A 20,082-nucleotide genomic window follows, 5' to 3' on the forward strand; every position below is an offset into this window, starting at 1 on the left:
AGATTATGTGTTTCCTTGGTAACAATTCTCATTAATTAACATTTTTGGGTAATTCTTACATCATCTGCTAGCTATAATAACTGAGAACTTTATTAGCACCAAACACTAATAATGTCTTATTTAGTTTTATGTGACAATAAAGATTATAAGAATGAAATTTTTTTCTGAATTAGAATCTCCATTTGTCACTTGTTCTTTAATGCGGGTACTTATGTGCATTTGAGCTTTTTACTGTCTGTCTTCTCCCATTAGAATGTGGTCTGGGGGGGTATCATCTGCTCTCACTCCATCTCCATCATTTAGAACAGTGCCTGGTCTGTAGCAGAAGCTCAATAAACACCTGTATTTCACCAAAAGAACAGCTATAATAGAAATATAAGTTGAGCTATGAAGTCAGAAACCTGATCCAAATCTTACTTCCACCATTAGCTAGCTGTGTAAACTTGGGTAAGCAAGTCACTTAATATCTGGGAGCCTCAGTTTCCTCGTCTTTATTGTGGAATAAAATACTTCACTGGCCAATTTATCATTACCTGAAATCATGAACATGAAAAGTCTTGGCACAAATGTAGGGGATCAATAAATACTAGTGGAACAGAAAGCTTAAGCAGTACTAAAACTATTGTTACCTAGATAACAGCCCAAGGATTTCAATAGGCTAACAATTTAACAAGAGGAAACCTTTAGCTAATACTAAGTGATTGGAACAGTAGATCTCAAACTTTGGTGTGCTTGGGAATCTGGTTAAAATGCAGATCCCTGAGCTCTACCCATGAAGGTATGGATTCGTTAGGACTGGCGTAGAGCCTGGGGCTCTGCATTTCTAAAACGCTCCTTGGGTCATTTGATGCAGGGGGTCTATAGATCACACTTGGACAAAAATGATACTAAGGGCAGCAGCATAATTTAGTCTGAAATTAGATTAAAAAGTTGATAGCTCTAGTTAACTTCCACCGTAAAATAAGGAGGGCCAGGGGGTAGGAGGTAGATGGAAAGTGAGCAGGAAAGTTTCCAACCAATCCCCTACAACTGACTAGAGTTGTAGGATTCTGGCTGAATGGCAGGATAACTCAAAGAATGAAAACATCTGTGCTGCTGGGCTTATGACTGACCCCAAATATTTCTAAGTGTTTTGATGTTAGAAAAGGCCAGAATGTATTTTTCTCTCCCTCTGTTTGTGCTGTAACTGTCACAGACAAGCCTTAAAGCCATGTTTATTTCAAAACAAATATAATCCATATGTTTGTCTTGTTCAGACTTGAGTCAAAAATATTTTGCCTGTTAATTTATAAGCAAGAGAAACACTTTACCAAGAAAACTGCAAAGAAGAATTAATCTATCTTTGGTAAGTATATTTTAACAATAAGTATTCAGAATTGAAGACAGGAGGCCTAAAATGGGGAAAACAGGAAAAAGAAGGTTGCAATTCAAAAGCAGTTAAGAAGCGTTTTTTTCTATTGCTGCTTAACGTTTAGTTCGGTTCAAAGCAAACATTCCCAAGTGCTCTGAACTCTTAATTTACTGTTCTAGTGCATCCATCCTTTCACTGGGGGCATATATAAAGGGCACATTTTAACCAAGGGTAAATTAGTTTTGATACTTCATCAGGATAGTTGGATTGCTTTAAGCTATTTTTTTAAAAGATCAACTTTTTCATGCAAGATACTTGCCTTTAATCATAAACAAGCTACAGTGCTATTTATGTTTATTTCTTGAGGATGAGCTAAATGCATTAGGAAGTAGGACAGCTTTCCTGTCTTGTGGCTCTGAATTTAGTCACTGCTTTATAAAGTCCTTTTCACAATCAAAGCTGACATTCTAAGAGCTTTATAGACCAAAGACAACCAAATTATTTTTGTCACCAGGGACAGAATGGGTACGTGCCCATTGCCCAAAGTGGTCCTCTACCCTTCATTAGGGTAAAGCAGAAGAAAGAGGAGTGGTCATCTATCAAATCCTAGACTAGAAAAAAACCCGTCCCTTGATATACTGTCCGGGCTGCCTTGAGGAGGACAGGGCAACGTACTGGGGACAGAAAAGGTTTTCATGCCGAAGTGCTGGGTTGAAATCTTGACTCCACTCTTGTCTCCAATGAAGTTCTTAATCTCTTCAAGGCTCATCTATAATATGGGGTGACAATGCTTTGTAGAGTTATTCTAAGTGGTAAAACAGATAATATAGAGAGCAGGGGCATACCAAAGGGGTACTGGGAGATATGCACCCAGGTGCAAGTCAAAAGGGGGTACATTATCTGCAGAGAATTTTAAAACAATAATAAAACCGACTAAAATTCACTTGCTTTTTATTATTATAATCCACAGACAACCCTAAAGAAGCTCAGTGATCGGCTACTTCTCTCACCCAGGCAGGAAACTCCCACTAGGCTCCTCCCCCACTTTGGTATGCAACTGGCTTAGTGACTGGTGCATTGTAGGACCTCAGGAAATGCTACTCCTTTCTTGGTGGTAATGGACCAAATCTGTGAAAATAGATATAACTTATGGAAAGAGCCTCTGAGCAAGAATCCTACTAGAGCTCAACTGAGCCTCAGTTAAGGACAGTGAAAAATGACCTTTACAGGATTTTATAAATACGATTTCTATAATCCAAGTGTTGACTGCCTTTGCATGTTGTCTCTATTTTCACCCTACACTTCTCCTATCTCCTTTAAAATAAAGAGACTTCCACCCACAGGCATCAGTAAGCAATACAGAATTTATGATTTCTCGGGGGAGATGGAGACTGTTTATATCACACACAAAGTATTTCTCTCCAAAAATCCCCATCCTACATCTCCATTTTTCCAAAATGTATCCTCAGCTACCACCCAAAGGGTTGCCTGTCTCTCTACCTTTCTTTCCCCATGTAGACTTCAAATCGCCTCAAGCTGTAGCACCTGGCTGTGATCTTTCCTCTGGGCCTCCCTGCATCTCTCTCTTGTTTTAACCAGAGCAATTTTGGTCCATACTAGATCCTTCATACTATCTTCATGTGTGAAAAGACCAACAAACATCAGATCCTTCAGTCACCAAGTGTTAAACTGAGTTAATAGTATATAACAATAGTAACAACAACAACAACAAAATCTTGCTTTTTTCTTGCTCACAAAATTTTCTTGTGGAAATTTTTACATTCTGCCTTTGTGGTCATTAACAACCAGAACTAACTTCCTGATAAAATGTCACACCATTAACTCTACAATAAATCACCCAGTTGGGTTTTAATTAATAAAATTATTTCAAAACGTCCAATAAAAAAAGCCTCATGAGTGTTAAGAATCATACTGATATTTACAAATTCTCTGCTTTTTACACACGTCTTCTCAAAAGACAACCCCAAGAAAAATTAAAAACTTAAGCCTATTAAAGCATAACTTCTAATTCTTTATTAATTATCATCAAAGTATAGTTGATTTACATCATATTAATTTCAGGTGCTTTTATTTCTTAAAAAAACTTCACAAAAGCATACCCATTGATGAAATGGAACAGCATAATAATAGAGTGAAGAAAAAAGATGAGGTAATCATTACAGAGGTCATTTAGTCTAACTCTCTTACTTTACAGAGTCAGGGTTCACGTTGGCAAACAGTAGAAACTACTTAAGCATAAAAGTTGTTGGAAACAACAAGTACTGGATAGCTCATAGAATCAACATGAAGACTGAAAAACAAAGCTGAAACAATGGTCAGGAACCAAGGAAGGTAGCCAAGTGAGACACAGCCAAATTCATTCCACAGGAACTGTTTTGGACTCTACCACTGAGGGCGCCAACACTGAACACTCATCATTACACCCCTGAACTCTTACCTGCACTACCATATGAGTAATCTCTGGCTGTCCCTGCATCTCTGTGCTATGCCTGGAAGAGTCAAAGTCCTAGGCAGGAGTGGTCAACTGAATTAACCCAGGGTCACATTGCTATGGAGCCATAACTCCCTCACCCTAACAGCTTACATATGCATGAATGTCACAGTGGCACCTGCAGGTATCCCAGGTAAGAGTGTGAGGGAATCTCCAGTGTGAGGAGTAAGAAGCATGTGCCAGAGGCCCAGGGTGAGGCACTGTCAGGTTGTAACTGCATGATGCTGGTCACTGCCCACACACATCTGGTGATCTTATTCTACAGTGGTCAATGAGGCGGAGAGGATTTAAAGTACAAACAAGAAATCCCTGTATATTTTAGGACTTTGTTTCCTACCCTTTGACACACAATTGTCTCACAACCAACACATAAGTGTATTACCAAAGCATCCATGGTGCTCATTACTTCCTGTACCTCAGGTCTTACCAGTATGACATCATCAGTGTAGTGGGCCACTATAACACCTTGTTGAAAAGTGGGAATGGCCAAGGTCCCAAGACCACTGTGGAGTGGCATAAAGTCATGAAGTTGGTATCACCTGATGTGATTTAGGTAGTTTATTGTTGTTCCAGTTGGAAGCAAATGTTTCCTGATATTTTCTACTAATTGAATACTGGAGAGAAATGCCAGTTCAATTGTTAAATCCAGTAGCCAAGACAGAATCAATTTGTTCCAGGTAAGGAAACTATATTCAGGATGCAGTTGAAGTCATCTTTAATTAAGATTAAGGAAATCCATGTTAGTCTCCAAAATCCTTCTGTCTGTGGCACTGGCCACTATATTCAGGATGCAGTTGAAGTCATCTCTTAATTAAGATTAAGAAAATCCATTGTTAGTCTCCAAAATCCTTCTGTCTGTGGCATTGGCCAAACAGGAGATTTAAAATGTGGATGTGGACCAAAGAAAATATACAAATTCAGTGCAATCCCTATCGAATTACCAATGGCATTTTTCACAGAACTAGAAGAAAAAAATTTTAATTTGTATGGAAACGCAAAAGACGCTGAAGAGCCAAAGCAATCCTGAGGAAGGAAAATGGAGCTGGAGGAATCAGGCTCCCTGCCTTCAGACTACACCACAAAGCTAAATCAATCAAAACTGTATGGTACTGGTGCAGAAACAGAAATATGTGTAATGGAACAGAAGAGAAAACCCAGAAATAAACTCACGCATCTATGGTCAATTAATATATGACAAAGGAGGCACGAATATACAATGGAGGAAAGACAGCCTCTTCAATAAGTGGTGCTGGGAAAACTGGACAGATACATGTAAAAGAATGAAATTAGAACATTCTCTAACACCATACACAAAAATAAACTCAAAATGGATCAAAGACCTAAACGTAAGGCTGGACACTATAAAACTCTTGGAGGAAAACACAGGCAGAACACTCTTTGACATAAATCACAGCAAAATCTTCTTTGATCCACCTCCTAGAGTAATGAGAATAAAAACAAAAACAAATGGGACCTAATTAAGCTCAAAAGCTTCTGCACAGCAAAGGAAACCATCAATAAAATGAAAAGACAGCCAACAGAATGGGAGAAAATATTTGCAAATGATGCGACCAACAAGGGATTAATCTCCAAAATATACAAATAGCTCACACAGCTCTATATCAAAAAAACAAATAACCCAATCAAAAAATGGGTGGAAGATCTAAATAGACACCTCTCCAAAGAAGACATACAGATGGCCAATAGGCACATGAAAAGATCTTCCACATCACTAATTATCAGAGAAATGCAAATCAAAACTACAATGAGGTATCACCTCACACTGGTCAGAATGGCCATTACCAAAAAGTCTACAAACAATAAATGCTGGAGAGGGTATGGAGAAAAGGGAACCCTCCTACACTGTTGGTGGGAATGTAAATTGGTACAACCACTATGGAGAACAGTATGGACGTTCCTTAAAAAACTAAAAATAGAACTACCATATGATCTAGCTATCCCACACCTGGGCATATATCCAGAGAAAACCATAATCTGAAAGGATACCTGCACCCCAGTGTTCACTGCAACACTACTTATAATAGCCAAGACATGGAAGTCACCTGAATGTCCACTGACAGAGGAATGGATAAAGAAGATGTGGTACATATATGCAATGGAATATTACTCAGCCAGAAAAAAGAATGAAATGATGCCATTTGCAGCAACATGGATGGACCTAGAGACTATCATACTAAGTGAAGTAAGACAGACAAAGACAAATATCATATGATATCAGTCATATGTGAATCTAATTTTTAAAAATGATTCAAATGAACTTATTTACAAAACAGAAACAGACTTCTAGATATTGAAAACAAACTTATGGTTACCAAAGGGGAAACATGGTGGGGGAGGGTTAAATCAGGATCTTGGGATTAACATACACACACTACTATATGTAAGATAGATAACCAACAAGGACCTACTGTATAGCACAGGGAACTCTTCTCAATATTATGTGTTAACCTATATGAGAAAAGAACCTGAAAAAGAATGAATATATGTATAACTGAATCATTTTGCTGTACACCTGAAACTAACACAACATTGTAAATCAACTATACTGCAATAATTTTTTTAAAAAAAGAAATGTAAGTAAATAAATAAATAAATAATGACGATGTGGTAAGACCACACCACTCTTTTCACATCTTTGGTGGTGGTTCTAATACCTGCGGTTCCCCGAAGGAATGTAGTATTGCTTTTGATTTATTATTTTTTTAGGCAAGTGAAATACCATATGCTTCCTTTGGTCTTTTAGACCATAATAGCTTTTATTGGAAGAATCTGGGAGCTAAAGTGAGGATTCTACTATTTGCTGAGGGCTGCTATTTAAACTACCACACAGAAAATAGAAAATAAACCATGAGTGATAATCAGGGTTCCACTGAGACCGCTGAGAGATATCCTGGTTAAAAAACCATTTATCTCCTAAATGCAGACTCCGTGACCTCCCGCTACAACGGCATCCTGTGTCCCCAGGTACCAGTGTTGTTGCAAAGTCGGTTTTCAGTAATTCCTAGAAGTTTGAGGTAGTTGCTTAGCCTCAGTGTGCAGTGACCATGAAAAATGTCTACAGGTCCCACTGGGGAAGGGGAGTCCCTTTATGTGCTTGTGATATTACTGTAGTTTCTTCCTCAGGTGTGCCTGCCTCCTTTTCAAAGGGCTCTGGGTCTATAAAGTAAGTCAGTCTAGAGTTTGAGGGAACAGTAACAGTTGCCTATATCATTGGCTCAATTCAGGCAAAGTCCTACAGTAAACCAGGCCCCAATTTTTCAACTTATACTGAGCAGATCTTGGTTACCTGCCTTTCAACTTAAATCTTTAGGACTCCATGATCAAACAGTCACTTTAAAAGACCCTTGTGAAAACAAAACAAAATATGACAAAAAGATCATGATATTTCATATCAAAATATTTCCTCAAGCCATCCTAAAAACAAAGGACGTTATCTAACACCACCACAATACCATTATCACATCTACCAAAACTAATAAGAACTCCTTAATATCATCTAATACTTATTATAGTTTCCTCTACTTATGCTCAGAATATCTTTTTACATTTGGTTTGTTTATTATATTATATGGGATTGTAGTACATTGAACTATATTACATGTTATATTAAAATATGTAGACTTCTGGTTTCAGATTAGAGATGTAAAGAGCTGGAAAAAGTGTCACACACACACAACAACAAAAAAGCTGAGTTGCAAATGACCAATTTTTCTTGAACTCATCCAACAACTGAGATCACAGGGCAAAAGAGTAATGTGAAATCTGAGAAAAACAGGTACCAGGAGGAAGAAAGAGACCTCCAGCATTTGCTTACATGGTGTAGATGCCACCAGAAGGTATATAAGTCAGTAAGAAGTTTCAGCTAGAAACAGAAAATAAAAACAAATATCTATGAGCCCATGCTGATACATATAAATGATTGAACAAATGAACCAATCGGGGAGAAGGGACAGCTCTTCCTTACCGAAGAATTCCAAGTAATAAACATAGTAAGGAAGGTTATAATAAATCACCTTAGAACACTACAGTAAAAATTATTGCAGGCAAGATTCACTAATGAAGGCTAAAATTATGAGGAAAACTTTATAGAGAAATGAGACATCTTACATAGCCTTAAAGGATTGTACCCAAAATATTTATTACTGTGGAGGTTTTAACATATGTCCACCAATTCTTTGAGAATCTGTCCTTCAAGAGGTGGAGTTTAATTCCTCTCCACTTGAGAAAAGGCTGCACTTAGTGACTGACTTCTAAAGAACAGAGTGTGGAAAGAGTAATATAATAACATTACAGTGGACATGCCTAGAAGACACCATCTCAACCAAATGATCAAAGTTTTCATCAACAGTAAAAAGTCATGTTGATATTATATACCTGTGATGTGCAACGAGAAGAGTGGTATCTTCTCCAAAAACTCCGTAACTCCAGTCTAATCATGAGGAAACATCAGACAAAGCCAAACTGAAGGGCAGTCTAAAAAATACCTGATCAGGCACTTCCCTGGTGGCACAGTGGTTAAGAATCCACCTGCCAATGCAGGGGACATGGGTTCAAGCCTTGGTCCAAGAAGATCCCACATGCTGCAGAGCAACTAAGCCCAAGCACCGCAACTACTGAGCCCACGTGCTGCAACTACTGAAGCCCGCGCACCTAGAGCCTGGGCTCCGAAACAGGGGACGCCACCGCAATGAGAAGCCTGCACACCACAACTAGAGAAAGCCCGCGCGCAGCAACGAAGACCCAACACAGCCAAAAACAAATAAAATTTTTAAAACAATACATGACCAACAGTGAAAGACGAATATCATATGGTATCACTTGTATGTGGAATCTAAAATATGATACAAATGAACTTATTTACAAAACAGAAAGAGACTCACAGACATAGAAAACAAACTTATGGTTACCAAAGGGGAAAGTGGGTGAGGGAGGGATAAATTAGGAGTCTGGGATTAGCAGATACACACTACTATATATAAAATAGATTAACAACAAGGTCCTACTGTATAGCACAGGGAACTATATTCAATATCTTATAATAAACTATAATGGAAAAGAATATGAAACACTTTGCTGTACACCTGAAATTAATACAACATTGTAAACTAACTATACTTCAACTTTTTTTAGTGTTTTAAAAAACCTGACCAATACTCTTCAAAAGTGTCAGGGCCATAAAAAATAAATAAACCAACAAGGAAAAAGCAAGAAACTCTCCTAGACTGGAAAGGAGACCAAAAAGACATGGCAAGTAAATGCAATGTGGCGTTCTGGAAGAGAAAAAGGGCTTTAGCTGTGGAATGACTGATGACATCCAGATAAAGACTGTAATTTAGCTACTAGTAACACTGCACCGAATTAATCTCCTAGTTCTCATGACTGTACCTGATTATATAAGATGTTCACATTAGGGGACACTCCTAAAATTAGGATGGCCAAACAGTCTCCATTGGCTTTTAAGGGCTCTAGGAACCCAAAAGAGCTATGCCAATGAACAGAAGTACTGGGAACTGCTTCAGAGGCCACATAAGTATATTAAAGATAGGTCTTCAAAGCAGAACTATTGCCATACAATAAAACAACAAGGACCAGGTATTTATTACTCCTCAAATTCTAAATGGTGGTTTTTTTTCATATACTCCAACATTATATTCAGTAATACTGAGTTTTCCACAATATGGCAAGATCACCATAAGCCCTACTGGGTTTTATTGACCCTTTCAACAATTGAAAAATATAACTCTGAGCAATACATCTCACATCAGTTTTATAGGTACTAACAATAGAAAAATTGGAAAATGGATATGAGCAAAATGAAGAAAATTTAAGTCATTACTTATAAATGTTTTTTCATATTAACAAAAGTCATTCAACATCATCTTTTTTCTGACTTCATTTAAGCTATTAAAATTTGGCTGAATTCAGAGGCAGAATATAATGTTTTAATGGTCAGTGTATTGATAATGACACCACTTAAAATGGTTGATTATAGTCATAGCCAAAGTAATACTTCTAAGAGCAGAAGTAAAATTCTGCTAAGTACCTAATTAAGCAGAGTTTTAATGATCTCGCAGGGTCTTCTCCAAGGCCTCCTTTGCACAATTTTCCCCACTCACGTTAACTCCACCCCTAACCCAGGAAATCCTGTGCCAGAGAAGTGTCACTAAGGAATTAAAGAGGAAAAAATAAAGAATTTATGGCAAAGAGCTACATGCTAAATTACTATACTCAATCGGATAATTAAATCTCAGCTGCCTGCACAAGGTAAGGCCCAAATAAACATGTGTTGACCTATAAGTGAATAACTGAGGAAGTCAAGAAGGAAAACCACAACTTGCATTTGGCTAAACAACTTGAAAAATTCAAGGGAAAAGGAGCAAAAAACAATATAGTTTCAGTATTTCTCTATCAGACTATGGTGGAAAGTTACACATGGGACACTATATGTACTCCATTTTGACTTTTAAAATGTAGATTTTTCTTAATTACAAGATAACAATATCAATAGTAATGAGTTTACTAAAAATTAAAACAACGACAAGGCATATCTACAAGGTGTCTCTTGTTGAGTGCACCCTTAGAAGCACATGCTCTGTTGGACAAATCAAGACCAATTTTTCATGCTATCTCAAGCAATATTGGGTTGAGTCACTGATATTCTACATAGATATAATTAACTGGGGATATAGGAGTCATCAAATAATATAAACTCAAAAACCTTATGTTGGAAATAGTCTTAGAACTTGATCATTCCAGTGTCCCAATTGAGGGATCCAGTTAATACAATCCCTAGAAGATGGTACTCATGGAAGTCTCTGGCAGAAAAAAAAAAAGTGTATGAAAGGATTAGCAGGCTGGAAAGAAGATCTTGAGATGGTATAAGCAGAGTTCATTTCCTATTTTCCCTGAAGAAACCAACAGAGAGAACAGTTATGGGAATGAGGTTCACAGAGAAAGATTTTTAAAGAAAATTGGAACACCATTCAGCCTTGAGAAAAGACAATGACAGTGAACTTCAAGAGGTTTTGTTCTGTCTTTCTCTCAGGGTCTGACCAGTTTTCTAAATACCTACAGAAGTCCACAAAAGGAAAAATGTTTAATGATAAGCCTTTTCATTCTATTTAAATTATAAAGCAGAGAAATGTCCTAAAAGGGAAAAGTGAAAATGTTACAACGGACTCCTGAGGGAATGTGGCTAAACTGCACCCACTCTTTGGAGATGTTTGAAAACTGGACTGACTTAAGTATAGCCTGAGGGCAAGAAGGGCTGGCTGACCTCTCCAAGACCCCAGTCGCCCACTATCAAACACACTGCATCAGTGCTCTCACCGCGTCTTTCTTGTGCCTAGGGAAGAATTCAGGACGTTCAGTGACTTTTGAGGTCAAATTTAAGGAGTCCAAGGATTCTACAGCTTTGCCAAGAACCTCAGAGTTTATGGTTGGTTTTTAAGGATGGGTGAGCAACTTCATGAAGGACAGAGAAAAAGAAAGTGCTTTGGTGAAGGCTCAAGTTTCAAGACATTTCTGTAAACTTTTGTATTCCTTTCCTGTTAGGTGTGAGATTTGATTTTAACCTGTCTACAAACTAACAAGTTACCCTGCTACCATTTTCTTGGATGCTAGCAAAAGATATGAGATATCTGGTTAGAGAAAAGGGACTTTACTCATGGCACAGCAAGCAGTGTGAGCATTAGTATGTTTGCATCAGTTCCACTTGGCTTCCAAATAGAGGTAACATGGAGGCCAGATGGATGCCAACACAGAGTGGGTAGCAGGCACTCCTCTACAGGAGAGGAACACTGAGCTCCAGGAACTTACCATGTCATAGGAAGCAATAACCAAGCCTGCTTCGTCCCAGAGGGAGATTTTACTTCATGCCTCAAGCCTGTTCACTGCAAACACCATCCTGAGCAATGGCCTGGGTATAAAGTGATGTTGGCCTTGCGTTCTTGGCATGCTCAGCAAAGATGCATAGGAGTACAGGATGCCTATGGAAGACTGTCTCTCCCATTATTTCCTCTCACTATTCCATTCTCTTACCCGATCCTCCTGAAACTGTAGGAAAAAGACAACTCTACTGAATAGACTCAGACCCCTTCCTCAGCCTAACTCATCACATCTTTGAAGTCTGCAGCCTGCAAAGAATCCCTCAAACTCAGAGGTTCTTATACCATTTCAGATTTGAGAAATGGGTCATCATGTCACAGGATCTCTTCTATGACCACGGAGGAGGAAAGGCGGCTGTCTTTCCTTCTCTTGGCTTCCTTAAATACTAGCTGCCTACAGATTTAACCTGCTCCTCTTTTGGTGTCTAACTTTCATCTCTTCCCTTGTTGTCCTCACAGAACTAGAAACATCTTACACCTCCATATACAGATCCTCCAAAAGATCTATTTCCTCAGACTGTCACTCATCATCAAGACACTGTATCTATAGGCATACCTGAGAAAGATGAATTTGAGTAAGCAAAACAGTGAATTATTAAAGCATTATGGTTTCACCTCAGAATCAATAGTGGCCCAATGCATCACATTTTCTTCCAGGTTCATCTTTATACCACTGTTTACAACAGCCATGACCAATGATGTTCACATCTTGGGTCAAGAAAGATTCCCACCTGCCAGCCACAATGCCAACCTCTTTTTCTTCACCCAGGAAAGCATAATGAAAGCAAGTGAAAGTGATGTCATTGTAGAGAAAATTTTGAATTCATTTTCATCTGTTTGGTTAGAAATTAAATCATTTGCAAGCTTGATCACTTTAACTACTAATCATGTTACTATTAAACAGTTGGCATCCATGCAAATGGAAATCAAAAGAAAGCTGGAGTAGCAATACTCATATCAGACAAAATAGACTTTAAAGACTGTTACAAGAGATAAGGAAGGACCATACATAATGATCAAGGGATCAATCCAAGAAGAAGATATAACAATTGTAAATACATATACAACCAGCATAGGAGCATCTCAGTATATAAGGCAAATGCAAACAACATGAAAGGGGAAACTGACAGTAACAATAATAGTTGGGGACTTTAACACCCCACTCACACCAATGGACAGATCATCCAGACAGAAAATTAATAAGGAAACACAAGCCTTAAATGACACATTTGACCAGATAGACTTAACTGCTATTTATAGGACATTCCATCTGAAAGCAGCAGAATACACTTTCTTCTCAAGTGCACACAAAACATTCTCCAGGATAGATCACATCCTGGGTCACAAACCAAGCCTTGATAAATTTAAGAAAATTGAAACCATATCAAACATCTTTTCCAACCACACACTATGAGATTAGAAATCAATTACAAGAAAAAAACTGTAAAATATACAAACACCTGGAGGCTAAACAACATGTTACTAAATAATCAATGGATCACTGAAGAAATCAAAGAGGAAATCAAAAAATACCTAGAGACCAATGACAGTGAAAACACGACAGTCCAAACCCTATGGGAGGCAGCAAAAGCAGTTCTAAGAGGGAGGTTTATAGCAATACAGTCCTACCTAGAGAAACAAGATAAATCTCAAATAAACAACCTATCCTTACACCTAAAGCAACTAGAGAAAGAAGAAGAAACAAAACCCAAAGTTAAACAGTTGGCAGTGCAGCTCACAGGTGATGGCAGGCAGCACAGCAGTGCACACTGACCTGCAATTAAGAACCATTGAAACCTTAGGAGTGTATCCAATGTACGTTTTTATAAAAAACATTTCCTGACTGGATCAGTTTTGGTCTCAGCATTTTTAGGTTATTTTGAGGAAAGTACCAAGAAACTGTACCTGAGATTAAGTTTTAGGGGCACTTCAAGTATCGCTAAGAGAAGGGTTTAATTCTATTACCTTGTCTCACACACACACACGACATTGTCTTGTGTAACTCTTATGCTTGAAAAAGAGACAGTTTATCACCTTTGCTTGGTTTCTCCAACAACCAGATACTTGTGCAATGCCTGTGGGGAAATGGAGGAGGGGTAACCCCAGGGGCAGACCCTCCTACACAAGATTTTTTGAAAGAAGTCAGTTCAGCAAATGATAGGCCCACTACTTCTCCTGGCTCTATATTGGGAAGCCCCCAAGTTTAGTCACTCAGGTGCCAAAGAGGCGGTCTCTGTGCCCAGAGGCACAAGGTATGTAGGCCGATTGACTGTCTCTGTTTCTCCCTCTCTCTCCATACCTAATGATCTTTGATCTCTCTGATTTTAATATTCCCAGACCACACTCATTATTTATGGGTTATGTAGAGGTAGGAGAGAGAATCAGTAGCATTTCCATGAGAAGAATCTCCCACAGTGGGAGCTCCGGGGGTTTATGCTGCCATTTATCAGGATCTCACCACACACAGGCACTATGCTAAGTGTTCTGTCAGCTTGGATTTCTTTAATTATCACAACAGTCCTCTGAATGTTTCCCAACAGATGAAGAATCAGATGCTGAGAGGGTTAAATGCTTTGCCCATGGACTCGACTGTCAGGCTCCAGAGCCCATGCTCTGTCCATGGACTATGCTATAAAAGGTCCAAAGGTGGCCTAAGAGCCATTTTCTAGAACTTGGACTGTTACCTCATGGAGGCATTATTTATTTGTTCTTTCTCCTAAGGCTCAAACAAAAGAAAGTAAGCTTAAATTACGTGGAAGGAGTTTGGGTAGACAAGTTAATAATGATCCACTAAAACAGGGGGCTGGAAAAAGGGTGAATGCTCCATCCTTAAGAACATCTATAAGGGCAACAGCAATGGCCCATCTTGATTTGCTTAAGGAAAACAGAGGAAATCTTTTTTCTTTCAAGGTTGACCGATCCAGAGAGAAAAACTGAATCAAGGGAATACTAATCGCTGAGATTTAATGTAGTGCTTTTCCTGTGCCAGACTTTATTCAAGTGCTTTATATTAGGTAATAAAACTAAGATCAGAAAAAGTGGAGCACAATTTTTTCCTTGGAAAAATAAACACTTTCCTCAAACTATTTTTAAAATTACAAACAGTAAAATTCTTTTTCACAATTACCATCAAAACAATACTTCAGCTCCATGAAGTTAAAAAGTTGGCAGTTAAAAACCGGGGAGGCGTGGAGAAGAAAGGGGAAGTCATAAGAGAGGGAGGCAAAGGGCAGCAGCAGTGAGGGAGTGGGGGAGAAGGAGGATATAGGAAAAAAGGAGAAACACATTTAAAGGTAGGAGAAGGGGAGAAAAGAGAAAGAATCGAAAGGAGAGAACAAGAGAAGAAACTGAGAGGCAGACAAAAAGAGGAAAAGATAAAGGAAAGGCAAACCTAGGAAGATTATTTTCACATCACACTCTGCTATTCAGTTAGGTTGTGAGTGGACTTTAGGCCAAAATATCCATAGGTTATCTCCCTTTAAGATGCCTAGTGAACTGTTTAACCATTGTTCACAGGTCTCCAATGTCTCTTATTATGTTTTCAGAGTCTTGGCTCCAAGTGATGTAACTACAGTTGCAGGTAGCCAGGGACTACCATTTTCACACTGAACAAAACCAAAATGAAAGCAAAATTCACACTCAAATCCGAAGCAACTTCAATGCTATCCTACAATGCAGATTGGACTATGTCATTTACACTTGAGCTCAAGGCCAAAAAATTAAATTAAATTAAATCTACCCAGAAGCATAATATAACCGTGACACAATCTCAACTGATAAAAAGGATATTCTTGGCTGGACTCTAGATTTTTTCCCTTTCTGGAGCAACCCTTTGCTACAGCTGTTCCTCAAGCTAGTCATTGTCTATTTATCTTCCTTCTGGTCAATACGTTCTGTCAGCCAGGCTCATCACCTCCTTAATGAAATTCTCTGAGGTGTTAACTACATCAGAACAATATGTCAAGTGGCTCTCCTCACCTCAATTCATCTTTCCACTCCATTCATCACTATTTTCCACCCTAGGTCAAGGGATGAGGAAAAGTAGCTCATTTTTCAAGTTAAATTGAAAAATGTCCAAGTTTCATAAGTCTCTGCCGGCAACTTCACATATCTGTAAAACACAAAATGGAATTTTGAAGGCAGAGTGAAGCTGTTTGAGAATAGTTAGAAAGTCACCACATGTTGCTGTGACAAAGAATCTAAAATGCTTTCTTCTAAATGTGCATGTGATTAGATCTTGGGGAGCTACTCTATCATTATCATAATGGATTTTTTTTTTCCCTCACAAAGTTGCATTTTTCCTACTCAATCTCTTTGACTAAATGAATTTCATATGTGTAATCAAAGCATTATGCATGTCACTGTGCTTGGAGTTAACTGGAGCAATTTTTGTTAAAATTTACCCCATGGTAAAATAATCTTTGAAAACAATTTCATGAAAGAGACTTTTTAAAGTTATTATTTTAAACGTAACCATGCACCTTTACTTAGCTGCAGTATTTTTTCTCTTGGACCAAATGGGTATCCTTAGACTCAACATGTCTATACGGGACTTCCCTGGTGGCACAGTGGTTAAGAATCCGCCTGCCAATGCCGCCGACACGGGTTCAAGCCCTGGTCCACGAAGATCCCACATGCCTTAGAGAAACTAAGCCTATGTGCCACAACTACTGAACCTGTGCTCTAGAGTCCGCAAGCCACAACTACTGAAGCCCACGCACCTAGAGCCCGTGGTCCGCCACAAGAGAAGCCACCGCAATGAGTAGCCCCCCGCTCTCCAGCACTAGAGAAAGGCTGTGCACAGCAACGAAGACCCAACACAGCCAAAATTTTATTAATTACTTAATTTTTTAAAAACATGTCTTTACCTCAGTGTAAGAATTACATTTTGGTTCTTAAGCAATAATTAGAAGGTTAGGGAAATTTTAAAACTTCAAAACCTCCTGCAAAGAAAGGAATTCTTACTTACTTACTTATTTATTTATTGGCTGCGTTGGGTCTTCGTTGCTGCGCGCAGGCTTTCTCTAGTTGCAGCGAGCGGAGGCCACTCCTCGCTGCGGTGTGCGGGCTTCTCATTGCAGTGGTTTCTCTTGTGTGGAGCACAGGCTCTAGGCATGAGGGCTCAGTAGCTGTGGCACGCAGGCTCAGCCATTGTGGCTCGCTAGGCTCTAAACTGCAGGATCCACAGTTGTGACGCACGGGCTTCACCACTCCGCGGAACATGGGATGCTCCTGGACCAGGTCTTGAACACGTTTCCCCCGCACTGGCAGGCGGATTCCCAACCACTGCGCCACCAGGGAAGCCCAGGAATTCTTAAAAATATGATTAAAAGTGAAAAATTGGAAATAACGTCAATAATATTCATTCATTCAATCATTCAACAAATATTTATTGAGGACCTACCTTATGCTAGCCTTGCCACAGTACTTGGAACAGGACCCATCTCGTGAAGCTCATATCCTAGAGAAACAGGAAATTGGTTACGTAAATTACAGTATATTCAGAGAGCTGGAATACTGTATGGTCCTATAAATGATGTGGTACAAGCATATTTATTAACTAAAATAATGTTCACAGTATATTAAGTCAAAAGTTTACAAAGATTACAGTATGCTGATTTTTATTTAATATACATAGTAATATAAAGCTAACAATTCAGATTTTACTATAGGTGGGCACTTTTCTAAGTACTTCACACAAATTATTTCATTTTTTCCTCTTTACAACTCTGTGCAGAGTTTGGGGTTAATATCAGTATTAACCCCATTTTAAAGATGAGGGGATGGCGACTGAGGCACAGAGATATTAATTAGCTTGCCTAAAGTCCCACAGCTTGTTAGTGAAGGAAATGGAGTTTAAACCCAGGTAGTTTGGCTCTGGAGATTCATACTCTGATCACCATGCTCTTCTGACTCATATGTGCTTGGGCTCACACTGTGTGGGTTCAAATCCAGGCTAAGCTACTTGTCAGTCATGTGATCCTGAGCAAGTTATTTAACCTTCCTAAGCCTCAGTGTCTTCCATCCTGAAATGGAGAAAATAATAGTTGCCCTCTCACACAGTGTTAACATGTAGATTGAGTGAGAAAATCCACATTGTTTAGTACAACGCCTGGCACACACAGGGAGGACTCAATAAATATTCTTCTTCACCATCTTCTTCTTCAAATTCTGGAAGAATATATGCCCACATATTAACAGTGGCAATTTCTGGGAAGTTTAATTACAGAACACGTTACTTTTATTCTTTTTATTTTATTTAACAGTATTTTCTACGTTTTTCATAATATATATGTACTTTGTGATTAACAAACTATTGGATATAAAGTAAAACTCATATTTCTCAATTGTAGCATCCTACAAATATAATTTCTGTAATGAGAGGAATAACAATGCTCAACTTTTATCGAGCACATTCTATACATCAGGCATCACTGGGGGTAAAGAAAACATAAAAATGAATAAGACCCAGAGGGAGCTCCGACAGAGCTTGCAGTAGAGTAGGCAAAAAAAAAAAGTATAGAGGGAGAACTGTCAGGACGACAAGCGACTATTCTGAGAGAGACACATGCATGATGCTATATAAGCCCAGTAGAGACTGGGAACCTGCCCAAGAAGCAAGAGAAGTCTTCACACTGAAGGGGACAGCAGTATGAGTCCGCAGGGCTCAGAAAACGTGTCCTCCAACTTCTCAGAGGGAAACAATAAATTTAAAGTACAGGGCTTCCCTGGTGGCGCAGTGGTTGATAATCCGCCTGCCAATGCAGGGGCCACGGGTTCGTGCCCCGGTCCGGGAAGATCCCACATGCCGCGGAGTGGCTGGGCCCGTGAGCCATGGCCGCTGAGCCTGCGAGTCCAGAGCCTGTGCTCCGCAACGGGAGAGACCACAACAGTGAGAGGCCCACGTACCGCACAAAAAAAAAAAAAAAAAAAAGTATACTATGATAAAATGTCAGAGGTAATGAAATCACCTGCATAGATTGTAAGCCATGAGTCACTTATGCTTTGGTTCATCTGGGACTTCAAACTTATACCTAAGGATTCTGTGTACTTCTCCCCTTGACAATCAACTCACCTCGCATCAGGCTTACAACTGGCCTTTAGCTGAACTCCTAAGAATGAGTAGGAACATTCCAAGCAGATAAGTGGGGCTGGGAGTGGAGGGGACTTTTCTGGACAAACTAACTGAAGGTGAGAGCAATGACACAGAGTTGTTCAAGAAAAGGTTCGGGGACAAGGAGAAGCCTGACTCACGGGAGGTGTCTATGCATGAGCAGGACTGGTGGGAAATGAAGTGACAGGCCTTATTTGAATTCTCAAAAAACCACAAGTGAGAGAAGGTAGGGCTTCAAAAGAGAGAAGAGTCCTGCATTGAATTTTGCACCCATGGGAACATGAGCTGGTAGAACACAGATTATATGTTTCATTTTCATGCCCTTACCACGCCCTGAGTGTGGTAAGTATTAATCAGAAACTCATCTTCTGATCGGAAGGAGTTGGAGGGTTTGAGCTAGGTCTAAGGATAAAGATTGATTACCAGTGCAGATATCAATTTTGGATGTTACTTAGATGCTGCTACTCAGATGCTCTTATGCTTCCAATTCTTGGAGAAAATTTTTTTTAATAAAACAAAACTTTCACACTCTCTTAACAAATTAAACATAAAACCTCCAAAGTTGTCAACTGAGAAAATAATCTCAACACAGGGACAAGATTGGGAACCACATGAAAGACTTGATACAAATCGCTAAGATAAATGGGAGCACTGCCAAAAGTAAAATGTGTGAAAGTCATAAGCAGGTAATTTACACACATACACAAAGTAAAAACGGGTAATAAACATGAAAAGATTGCTACTCTCCTCAGTAATAGAAGCAATGCAAATTAAAACAACAATGAAGTATCATTGTTTTCTATCCAACTAAAAATTACTTCTAAAATTTTAACAGCCAATAGTAATGTTAAGAGAAACTTTACAGAACAGTTTGATAATATGCATCAAAAAATATGCATACACTTTGAACAAACAGGTGGTTGCCAGAGGGGAGGGGGTTGAGGGGAGAAAAGAAATAGGTGAGGGAAATTAAGAGGTACAAACTTCCAGGTGTAAAATAAATGAGTTACGGGTATGTACAGCGTGGGGAATATAGTCAATAAATATGTAGTATCTTTGTACGGTGACATACTATAACTAGACTTATAATGGTGATCATTTTGAAATTTGATCATTAGAAATATCAAATCACTATGTTACGTAACAGGAACTAACACAGTGCTGCAGGTCAATTATATTTCAAAAACAAACCATAGAA

The 20,082-nt window shown here is 38.9% G+C and overlaps 1 protein-coding gene across 1 annotated transcript in view; it reads right to left on the minus strand.

Annotated features, from left to right (window-relative positions):
* FREM1 (FRAS1 related extracellular matrix 1) overlaps positions 1-15,811 on the minus strand; it is a 236,311-nt gene extending 220,500 nt beyond the window's left edge. The window contains exon 1 of the mRNA XM_055087212.1: positions 15,749-15,811. The gene's annotated coding sequence lies outside the window, so the exon portion shown is untranslated. The remainder of the gene's footprint in view (positions 1-15,748) is intronic.
* Positions 15,812-20,082: the final 4,271 nt, after the last annotated feature.

The sequence above is a fragment of the Physeter macrocephalus genome, chromosome 9 (assembly GCF_002837175.3).
Source record: "Physeter macrocephalus isolate SW-GA chromosome 9, ASM283717v5, whole genome shotgun sequence".
Lineage (NCBI taxonomy): Eukaryota > Metazoa > Chordata > Mammalia > Artiodactyla > Physeteridae > Physeter > Physeter macrocephalus.